This window comes from Drosophila simulans, chromosome 2L (assembly GCF_016746395.2).
Source record: "Drosophila simulans strain w501 chromosome 2L, Prin_Dsim_3.1, whole genome shotgun sequence".
Lineage (NCBI taxonomy): Eukaryota > Metazoa > Arthropoda > Insecta > Diptera > Drosophilidae > Drosophila > Drosophila simulans.
Window position 1 is genome coordinate 2,905,596 of NC_052520.2, and position 9,595 is coordinate 2,915,190.

At 41.9% G+C, this 9,595-nt stretch overlaps 1 long non-coding RNA gene across 1 annotated transcript; it reads right to left on the minus strand.

Moving 5' to 3' along the window:
* Nucleotides 1-219: 219 nt before the first annotated feature.
* On the minus strand, nt 220-6,487 carry LOC123327249. Its single transcript, XR_006541842.1, has 3 exons — nt 6,368-6,487; nt 6,194-6,295; nt 220-420 (listed from the first exon to the last, which is right to left on the minus strand). It is a non-coding gene; the product is annotated as an uncharacterized LOC123327249 (long non-coding RNA).
* Nucleotides 6,488-9,595: the final 3,108 nt, after the last annotated feature.

Genomic DNA, 9,595 nt, shown 5'->3' on the forward strand with positions numbered 1-9,595 from the left:
TATAATCTCCACTCCTTACCATGTAATCATCACCAATACCAATTTTAAAGATAATAAATCTTAGTTTTAACAGTTTACATTAAAAGTCAGAACAGTTGGACTAAGTTAAAACCGCAAACATGTTTACTTCCTAATCTCTCATTTACTAGGAAGCAGTTTTAGTAGAGAACCACCATATCAGCTTATCGAGCATTTAAAGAAAAAAAGTTTGTTTGCTAGCTGAGGTTTTTTGATACGATACTCAATACTGGTCTAAGATTAAAAGTACAAATAGTTTCCTAGTAAAATATTATTTTTAAGCGTTCCCTTAGTGAGATGATAGGATCGATGGTAATCCGTTGGGTTTAAGCAAGCGTCCACGTACCACCTTTATGTAACCAAATGAAATCCGCCATCACCTCCAGCCACAACTTCCTTTCACTATAAAGAGAAAAAAAAAGAGTTGTCAAAATTATACAACAATTTTGCATACAACCGTAGCGTCGACCACATTCCATTCGTTTAAATTCCATGAATAAAACCGAGCATTTATTTTGAATTAATGCCCATTTTAATATACCTTTTATCTCTTTCTCTTTGCAGGTGAGTCACACGCATATGGAGTAAAAATAATAAAAGTAATAGTAGATATCGAGCCGTTGAATGTAAGTTAGCTCTTCATTTTCTATCCGACCGAGTGAAAGTTATGGCCAAGTTCTTTCGCTCAAGTCTGTGCGCTGCAGTTGATAAACCACTTGAGTGGAAATTTATGACAAGTCGCAAAATCGGATGAGAAAAGGGAAAATTAAAATTTTAACTGCCGCAAAACGTGTGAAAAGTCGCGCCCACATCCGAGCGCATTTCTAGATCCAGAAAGTGACAGAGACGTAAAAACATTGTTGTGGTGGGTGGTCTTGTTTTGCCAGTGTAGGTAAGTAAGTAAGTAAGGAATCGCAAGGAAAAGTGCTGTGTGAAATTTTTTATTATAGATTTCACTTTTCACAACGCAAACCTTGCTGCTTGCAAGGAAAAGTTTACGAGGCGTATGCTTGATGACTTTTACGACATTTTGACCCGCTCTAAAACTCCGAGTCACCTTCTCACAGTCGAGCTTATTAAAAAAGGTTGAGCAGCAGACCAGAGAAGACGAAAAGTATACATACATATACGCACATTTTGTCAACTTTGTGGCTTGGAATGTTCTCTAAAAAGTGCTTGAGTGTGAATAGAGCTATTTTAGATTTCAATTTCGTTCCATAAACTGCAGTTTTAATGTACTAGTTTGGATGGAGCGTGGCCAATAGATGGCGCTTCTCGTTCCGTTGGGCTTCTCGCTTCTTCGCCATCAACTTTGACCTTTTCATCAGGCTGTACCCGCGCGTAAACACTTGGTCTGCTCAAACTTCGACCTTCTGGCCCCGCCACCGTCTTCGTGTACTTATTGTGTTTGTCATCATACAGTTTGACAGCCCTTGGGTTTCACTTTTCTTGTCTTTTCACTGGTGGCACGCGATGCGTGTGCCACTTGTTTGGACCAAGTTACCCACCAACCCACCTACCCGCCATCTCGACGATGAACTGTCGCGCTGTTTGCTGCCATTTCTGCCCGCTCTTGTTATTGTTTAACTGGCAATGATTAATGGCAATGAGGCAGGACAGAACAGAGCAAAGCGGAGCAAGAAGGTGTGTGCACCGAGTCTTGAACTACACAGAACTGAACATCACATCGCTGGCATTTCTTTTTGCCAGTGACCCAGAAACATTTCTTCGCCAGCTGCCATTCAACACTTGAGGGTGATTAGAATTTGCGGCATCACTGGAGCGGGCGGCGATGAAAGAGGAGCATTTTATTGATTTGTCTGACTCATTGGTGGATGTGCGCGGTCCACAAATGTGTGTACATAAATGAAGTTGAATCTGAATGATATGGGTAATTTTATGAGGGAATGTAAAGCTTTTGATTGAGTAGGTTTATTTCACCAAGTATCCAAACAGATCGTTTGTATGTATGTATAAAATAGAGCTGAACTTCCAAATATGAATCATTTATTTCGCAACTGATAACTTCTTGAGTCACACAATTCAAGTTTAGTGTTGTAAAGGGACCTTCTTATGCTTAGTTTTCTTCTGGCTTCGCTGGCAAAATGTATTTTCGTTAAAAGTTTGAATCATTTCATGATTTCGTGATGCTTGAAGACAGCACACAAACTTTTCCTGTGCTTTAATTTGCTGTGGCATTTCACATGGCTGCATATATACTTTACATACAAAGCTGTTACCTGTTTTCTTTTCTTTTTGTATTGCCCGCCTTTTTATGAAGCTTATTTTATTACACGGCGAACGACGCTCTTGCCATGCATCCCTCTCGCTCCCGCACTCTGTCCGTCTCTTTCGCTTCGAGCTGACATCGTCGTTATGTGAAAAACCTGCCTCAAGGTTATTGCCTTCTACCCGAAACCAAGGCGAAAAAGAGAGCGCAAAAACAAACAAATTTCTCCATTACACGATGAGGCGGCTCTTTAGTGTTGTTGTTGTTTTTGTTGTTGGCATCAGCTCATTTAGCTGATGCTACATTTTGTTGTTGCTGTTGTTTTTGTTGTTTTCCCTCTCTTTGGGGCTTTGTGGAATATAGACAGCGAATAAAACCGAAAAGAGGGAAAATACCCAAAAAACTTATCGAGTTTATTATCTTATGTTCTTGAAATTTTCGACACGAGTAATGAGGTCAAGGATTTTTATATATCTTAGTGCTAAAGAACACTGACTTGCTTTATTAACTGTGTGAATAGAGGTTGAAATATATTTGAATCCGGCTCGAAGGACCAATGTGCACAAAGTGCAAATGCTTAAGCTGTTAGCTGTATTATCCATAATTGTATAATTTAAGGCCAAGCAAGAGCCTAACTAACTTTTCTTCCTGCCATCCTGCAGCAGTTAATTACTAATTAATCAAAGCTGCCCCAACCAACTTTTGCTAATGTACAAGTTCAAAGAACTTCAGCCAAAATGCCAACAATAATTTTTCATTAGGCCAAGAACAACAAAATCGAACAATATTTGCTATACTTAGTTAATTGTGCGCGGAGGTGAGAGAGAGCGGCGAAGACGACGGGGTCGTTCGACTCTCTTGCCTTTGTTGTTTACGGCCAACTGTCAACGGTGTCAACAGCACGCTACAGACATTGGGTCGACGTCATTTGGTCATTTGTCAAAAAAAAAAAACGAGAAAAAAATGCTACGGAGAGAGCCGGAGGCAGGCAGACAGAGAAACAGACAGGCTCCTGGGGTGGCGAAATATTGTGGGTGGTGTTGTTGGGGCACAACGACGAGTGGGAGGATTGCCGCTTTTGGGCACAGCAGTCCATAGATGAGAGAACCCAAAGCGCTCGGGCTTAAATGAATCACCAACACTACCCAAATCGATGACAGTCTTGGCCAAAAGAAACAGTAATAAGTAATACTTTAAAAGATTTCCTTTTATAAATTAGTTACAAGTTTATTAAAAGCGTAAATACACATCATATTTCACAGGCTATACCTTATTTTCAATATGTAGCAAAGAGCAATATTCTTTCCGTGTAAATCATTCTGACCTCGACAAGATATCCAGCTCCTGCTGATATGGTTAGTTGTTGGTAGTTGGCGCAAATTAAAGTGGCATGCAGAAGTTTTTCTCGAAAGAGAGGAGTAAACGAAGGAAATGCCAGCAATCACACCCACACAACTTGCCGTGGATGAGGAGGAAAACTAGAGGAAAACTATGGTAAAAAGTAGCAGGAAAACAAGTTGATGAGTCTAAGTGGTTAAAGAAGTTGAAAAGTCAAAACTGGACGATGCGTTCAGTTCAGTTCAGTCTCCTCCTTTTCGAAAGGAGCTAGTTGTGGGGATGAAAAGTCTGAGCGTTACTTCAAGCAGCTGTTGTGGAAAGTTGTGTGGAGTGTTGTTGCTATTGCCGCTGTGAGTTTCCCATTTGTTGGGGAAAGAAAGAAAGCAAGCAAGCAGGCAGGAATGAAGTAGTAGTGCCTCCATGGCGCTGTGCCTTTTGATTAAAGGATGGTCGAATTTTTAAGGAGCTGACAAGTTGAGAGATACTTGAATTAAGCTCGAGGGGGACACGTGCATACACAGCAAAGTGCAGGATGAGGTCAAGTAGTTGGTTCTTAGATAAATGCGATATGGCTGGCGTGCAAGCTGTTTGATTATTTGTAGATTATTGGAAAAATACTTTTATGCTACATCATACGAAATGGGATTCGAAACAGTAGAATTTCTTGGTAACTGTAACATGGTTATATCAATTATATGTATGTGAAACATATTGAAAAGCATGAATAAGCGTCGCGTAGCAAGAAGGAAACAAGAAGAAAGCACTTGAGCCAAATGGAGCGAGCAGGGGGAGCAATTGGTAGTACAAGGTGGCAATGGAGGGGAGGGGGTCTTCTGGTCTTGTGGCATCGGCAGGCGAAAATGTACGAAACAAGCTTTTGCCGACGACAAGCAAACAGACGAAATGTTACTGCCGCCGGCTAAATAGCAACAGCCAACAAGCAAAAGCAACAGCAAAAGCAACAACCAACCAGCAAAAGCAAAAGCAACAAGCAACACCAACAAAGACAACAGCTTCAACTTCATTTCCAGATGGGCGGTGCTTAAAGGGCAGAGGGAATTTGTGGGCATAAGGTCGTCGCTTTGGTTGCCAAATCTTTTACCCACCATCCCCCCACAATGTGGCGCCCACTTGGCCAGCGTTGTAGCCCACCCACTCCGCCTTCTGTTTGCGGATTCATCCTCTTGCAACCGGTTGCCACCGCCAGGAGTTTTCCTTTGAAGAGTCGCAGGTGGAGTCGTTGTGCCCCAGCCTCCTCCTCCGCGCGGAGCATTTGATGAGTTTTTAATTGGTAGTTCTTTTTTTTTACCCTCTTTGAGCCGTATTTTTTTCCCTTTTAGGTGGCTTAAAATGGAAGTAAGGCATAGGACTGCGTTGCGAGGTGGTTTCGCGGTGCTTTCAGCTGCTTATGTAAATAGAGCCCGATGCAATTAAGCAAACAATTCGCTGGTCAAAAGCTGTAAGGAGAGTACACACAGCTAGCTAATTGATTAATGCCAAGTCATAAATTAATGGCTAAAAAGCTGAAGTTGAGCAGGCATTAAATGCGGATTTATCTCAACTTCTAGTCGTTAAATTTAAGATGAAGAACGTATCAATCAAGAAGTACCTTTCAGCAGTTCATAACGAAAGTTAGTTGTTATTGACTTATGGATTATGTTGCACTTTAACCCAGTTCCGCAACAAAATGTTTATCGCAAGCTGTCTATGTTTGATATAAATTAGCCAAACGTGTCACAGACATTTGTGTCAGTTTTGTGCCAACCCAAACCGGTTGGGGCCAAAACCCCATTACCTCCTCCCGCTTCCTGGCCGCAGTTTCACCACATGCAACCCCCATCATCTTAATGATGTTTGGGTGAGAAAAATTATTGACCACTCTCTCGGTCTTTTGGCTTAATTGATATGGGTTGCCAAGTATACGGAATATATATGTACATATATAAGTTTGATTGGATTGGTATGGCATATGTACATACAAGTTTATTACTTCTGCCTCAAATATTGGGCGTTTGTTTATTTTTATGCACTTGGTTGCCAATCAATAATCAATATAAACGATGACATCTACTTTTTTTCTTGATTTTATGCGAACTTTGGTGTTTGCTTTTTTTTTACTTTGTCGAAAGCAGCAGCTCGTTAATTTGAAAGTAAGAAACATTTAAGTGTATCCGTTAACTGTTTTTATGGACATTTAATATCGAGAAGGCCGGAATGTGTTAGCCACTGTTGGTGTTGTTAATTTCAGTTGTAATCATTTTTGCAATTGTATTCAATTGTTGTGACATTTTAATTGCTCGCAATGTAAGCGCTGTAAGCATAAATTACGTTATTAATTTATGCTGTACGACTTTTAAGCTTTATTTCACAGTAAATAACTTGCATCGGTCATTTAAGTGGAACTCGACGTTTGTTTTATATGTCATAGTTAAATGAAGCAGAAACATTTCTGAGAAACATTTGTGGTATTTCGTTCTGTAGAAGTGCTGATTGTTTATCGTTTATGTTATAGAAAAATAAAAGTTATATTAGCTGGTAATAATCTGTATAACTATTGGGCGAAATCCACCGAATCGATCGACCTACAAGTAACTCAACATCTCTTACCTGAACTTCCAGGGGCTGCCTTTAATGTGTGTCGTTTAATGTCAACTTAAATCAATTGAAATGTCAATTACAACAAAACACGAATCGAAACGGAGAACCCGCCTAAAAAATAAAAAGAAAAAGAAATGCACTGAATGCAGTCGGAGCTAAAGTTATGGGAGGGGAATCACCAACCCTGCTTTTTTCCCTTTGCCATCCCCACATTTGCCAAAGTAATCGAGTCGAATTGAAGGTGAAATCGGATCGAGTTGGGTGCCATCCTTCTCGTCTGGGGCTTCCTCCTCTGCAGTCGGCTCCTTCTATTTTTAGGCCCACGAGAAACGGGCGAGTGGATGTGGATGTCTCGCTTTGGGTGTCACTTTCGGAACAGGTTGACATCAAAGTTTCGGTGTTTCGCAGTTCAAATGTCATCGGCGTCGTAGCTAGCCAAATTGCCGGGCATGCCCACAAAATGCCTTCAAGGAAGCAAGCCATGGCTACGGCATTTCCGAGGACACGGATTGCTTCGCTTTGGTTTGGTTCAGTTTTGGTTTGGTTACTTAGACCAGGAATTAGCACAGGGACTAAAATAAAGGGAGGAGCATTTGGGGGAAGACAGATAGATAGACAGACAGACAGACAGACAGACAGTGAGCAAACATGAAGCGAACTTGCAATTACACAATCTCTTTTTCATCGGCAGGCAAGTGAAAAAAAAAGTTTGTCAAACTCTTGGCTGTCGATTTGTTTAAGCAGCTTTTGCCGTTGTAATATCTTTTTGCCAATTTCTTTTACTTTCTCCCACTACCCACTTCTTGCATTTTACTTCTTTGTTGGCTTGCATTTTTTCCCTGGTCTCTCCTTATGCAAACGGCATTCGTTTGAGATACTTTTTTCTTTTTTGAAGAAGAAGATGCAGCGCTTTTTTCGGTGTTTGTCCTCAGCTTTTATTTCTATTTCGAGAGCTGTGTAGCCAAACTATTAATTAGTGGCAAGGTACACACAAGCAGCAACGTTAAATTAAAAGATCTTTCGGCAGAGAATATACCATTTATCCGTGAAATGCATCTACATGCACATATATGTGATATGAAATCCCATTCTGAGATGCTAAGTAAACCACTGTGGGCGAATTTGAGTGTTGGAGGAGGAACAGGTGTTATTCACCGCGAAAGCATCGCTTTTTTCCGCCTCTCTGTGCTGCATAAAAAATATCTGTGCATAATTTCATAATGAGGCACTGAACCAACACGTGGGCAGCAAACTAGTGTGGGCGTGGCAGGGGAGGATGGGGCAGAGATTTCAGCATATGCTCCGCTTGGCATTCCGAAATGTGCTCGCATTTTCGCTTTGAGAGCGGGCAAATTGCTCATACGCCGCGTTGGGCGCCAGATGCGGGTGCCAAAGGACGACGACGACGACGACGGTGAAGAAAGCACGTCAGTCAGCTCATAATTATGGTTATATGAGCCGTGATTATTCGCTTTTGCCCCTGCAACGAATGCCGCCGCGGCTCCTGTGATTTGGCCTGTGGCATTGACTAACTGACTCGCTGCATGTCGCTGGAGGGAATATTGGGGATTGGATTGGAGTGATTGACTGGCTGACTGACTGAGCAAGTGACGATGGGTAAGTCCTTCTGAAAATGGTGCGACTTAACAGGCGGTTAATTACGAAGTGAGTTTCGAAATGGATCCGAAGCTAGAAAGCAAATGTGATGGCTTGTTAGTTTGCCCTTTAATTACATTTAAATCGTGTGGGTGATAAATCTAATATCTGTTTTCACTCACATTTTGTTTGTTGACCTTGTGACTCAGCATATTGCGAAACAGTAAATTGATGTATACATACATGCTTCGTGACCGCGAGTTGTTAAACAAATAAAGGCAACAGAACTCGGCAAAAAACAATAAAAGCAGCGGAAAATGCAATAGTTTCAGTGAGGATGATGGCAAGGGGGTGCAAAGCCATATTTCAACTATAATCTTATCAGATTTGCAATGTTGAATTATAGTCCGGAAAAACGCAGTCGGATACAACGAAGAAAATGCAAAGATATTTGTATACAACACAGAGTAAATGGTAGTTTTACATCACAGATGTAATACATTTCCGTTCGGGCGATTGTATGAACTCGTTTGAAAAGAACTCGTCGCGAATTCTTCAGGACTGAGTGGTCACTCCAATCCGAATGATGTACTAGCTGATTGTGAGTTACAATATAGTTGAGTAATGCCATTTTAAAACATTGTTACAAACAGTGTGATATTTTTCAAGGAATTAGTTTTATTGCCAGGCGATATTGCTGAAGGGCGGAACAGAAGTCGGATGTTTGCACACATGGCTCTTTGCTGGCCGCATTCGAAAATAAATTTGCATGACGATGGCAGCAGCAGCAGCAACAGCAGCAGTGGCAGCATCAGCGGCAGCGGCGGCAAGCCAACAATTGTTGCGGCAGTGTCCTGCCACGTTGCCCCACTCCCCTGTCTCCTCTCCCCCGCGGCTGCCAGCCAACGAAAAGGCAACAACGAACAGCAGCCAGTGGTCGCCTGCAGGGATACACTTGCTCATCTCCAGTGCTCTTTTCATAGCATCCAGCAGCCACCATCCACAATCCACCAGCCTGCTCCCAGTTGCTTCAAAATTTACGAGCAAAAGCATTTTCAAGAGTTTTATGCGCGTTGAGTGGCCAGCGGGAGGGGGACTGGGTGTTTAGGGGCTTCGGGGGCGGACCAAAATTTTAACTTTGCAAAAAAAAAAAAGTGGAGGAGCATATCCGCCTGTACAGACACTGTTACGAATAGATATAGACCATATCTATGTGTGTACATGCATACATATATAGATATATGCGCATAGCGAAAAAAAGGGAATAAAATCGCGTTTCATTTGAGTTGCCATCTCCTCTTTCATTTTGGTTTTTCTGTGTTAGTTCGCCGTAGTTGTTGTTGTTGTTGTTGTTGTTGTTGATTTTTAGTGCATTTTCCTAGCCAGTTCGTCAGTCAGGAAGTAGGAAATTTTCCGGTTTTACTGTTGAGCCTCCTGCTGCCAGGAAATCGCTCCTACTGCTGCGTTCATAGAACAGAAAAGCAGCAAAAAAACACACTCACACACACACACACACACGCGGAAAATGAAAAGCGCGGAAAGTCCCTTGGTCCTTCGGCGCCCCATCTATCCAACCATCCATCCATCCACTAACCCCACCAAAGGCAATTGGGTTGACGGGCGTAGTAATTTCAGTTGAGAGACATGGCCAAAGAGAAGGCTCTCTGGCGAACGGCGAATGGAAATGGAGCATTTATTGAACTTTTCGCAAAAGATATTTTTGTATTTTCCGAAATGGGTTAACTGGGTAGGGTGCGATGGTGGGTTTGGGGAAGTGTGGTGGAGGAGGCACAGAATCAGAAACTCGAAATGTAG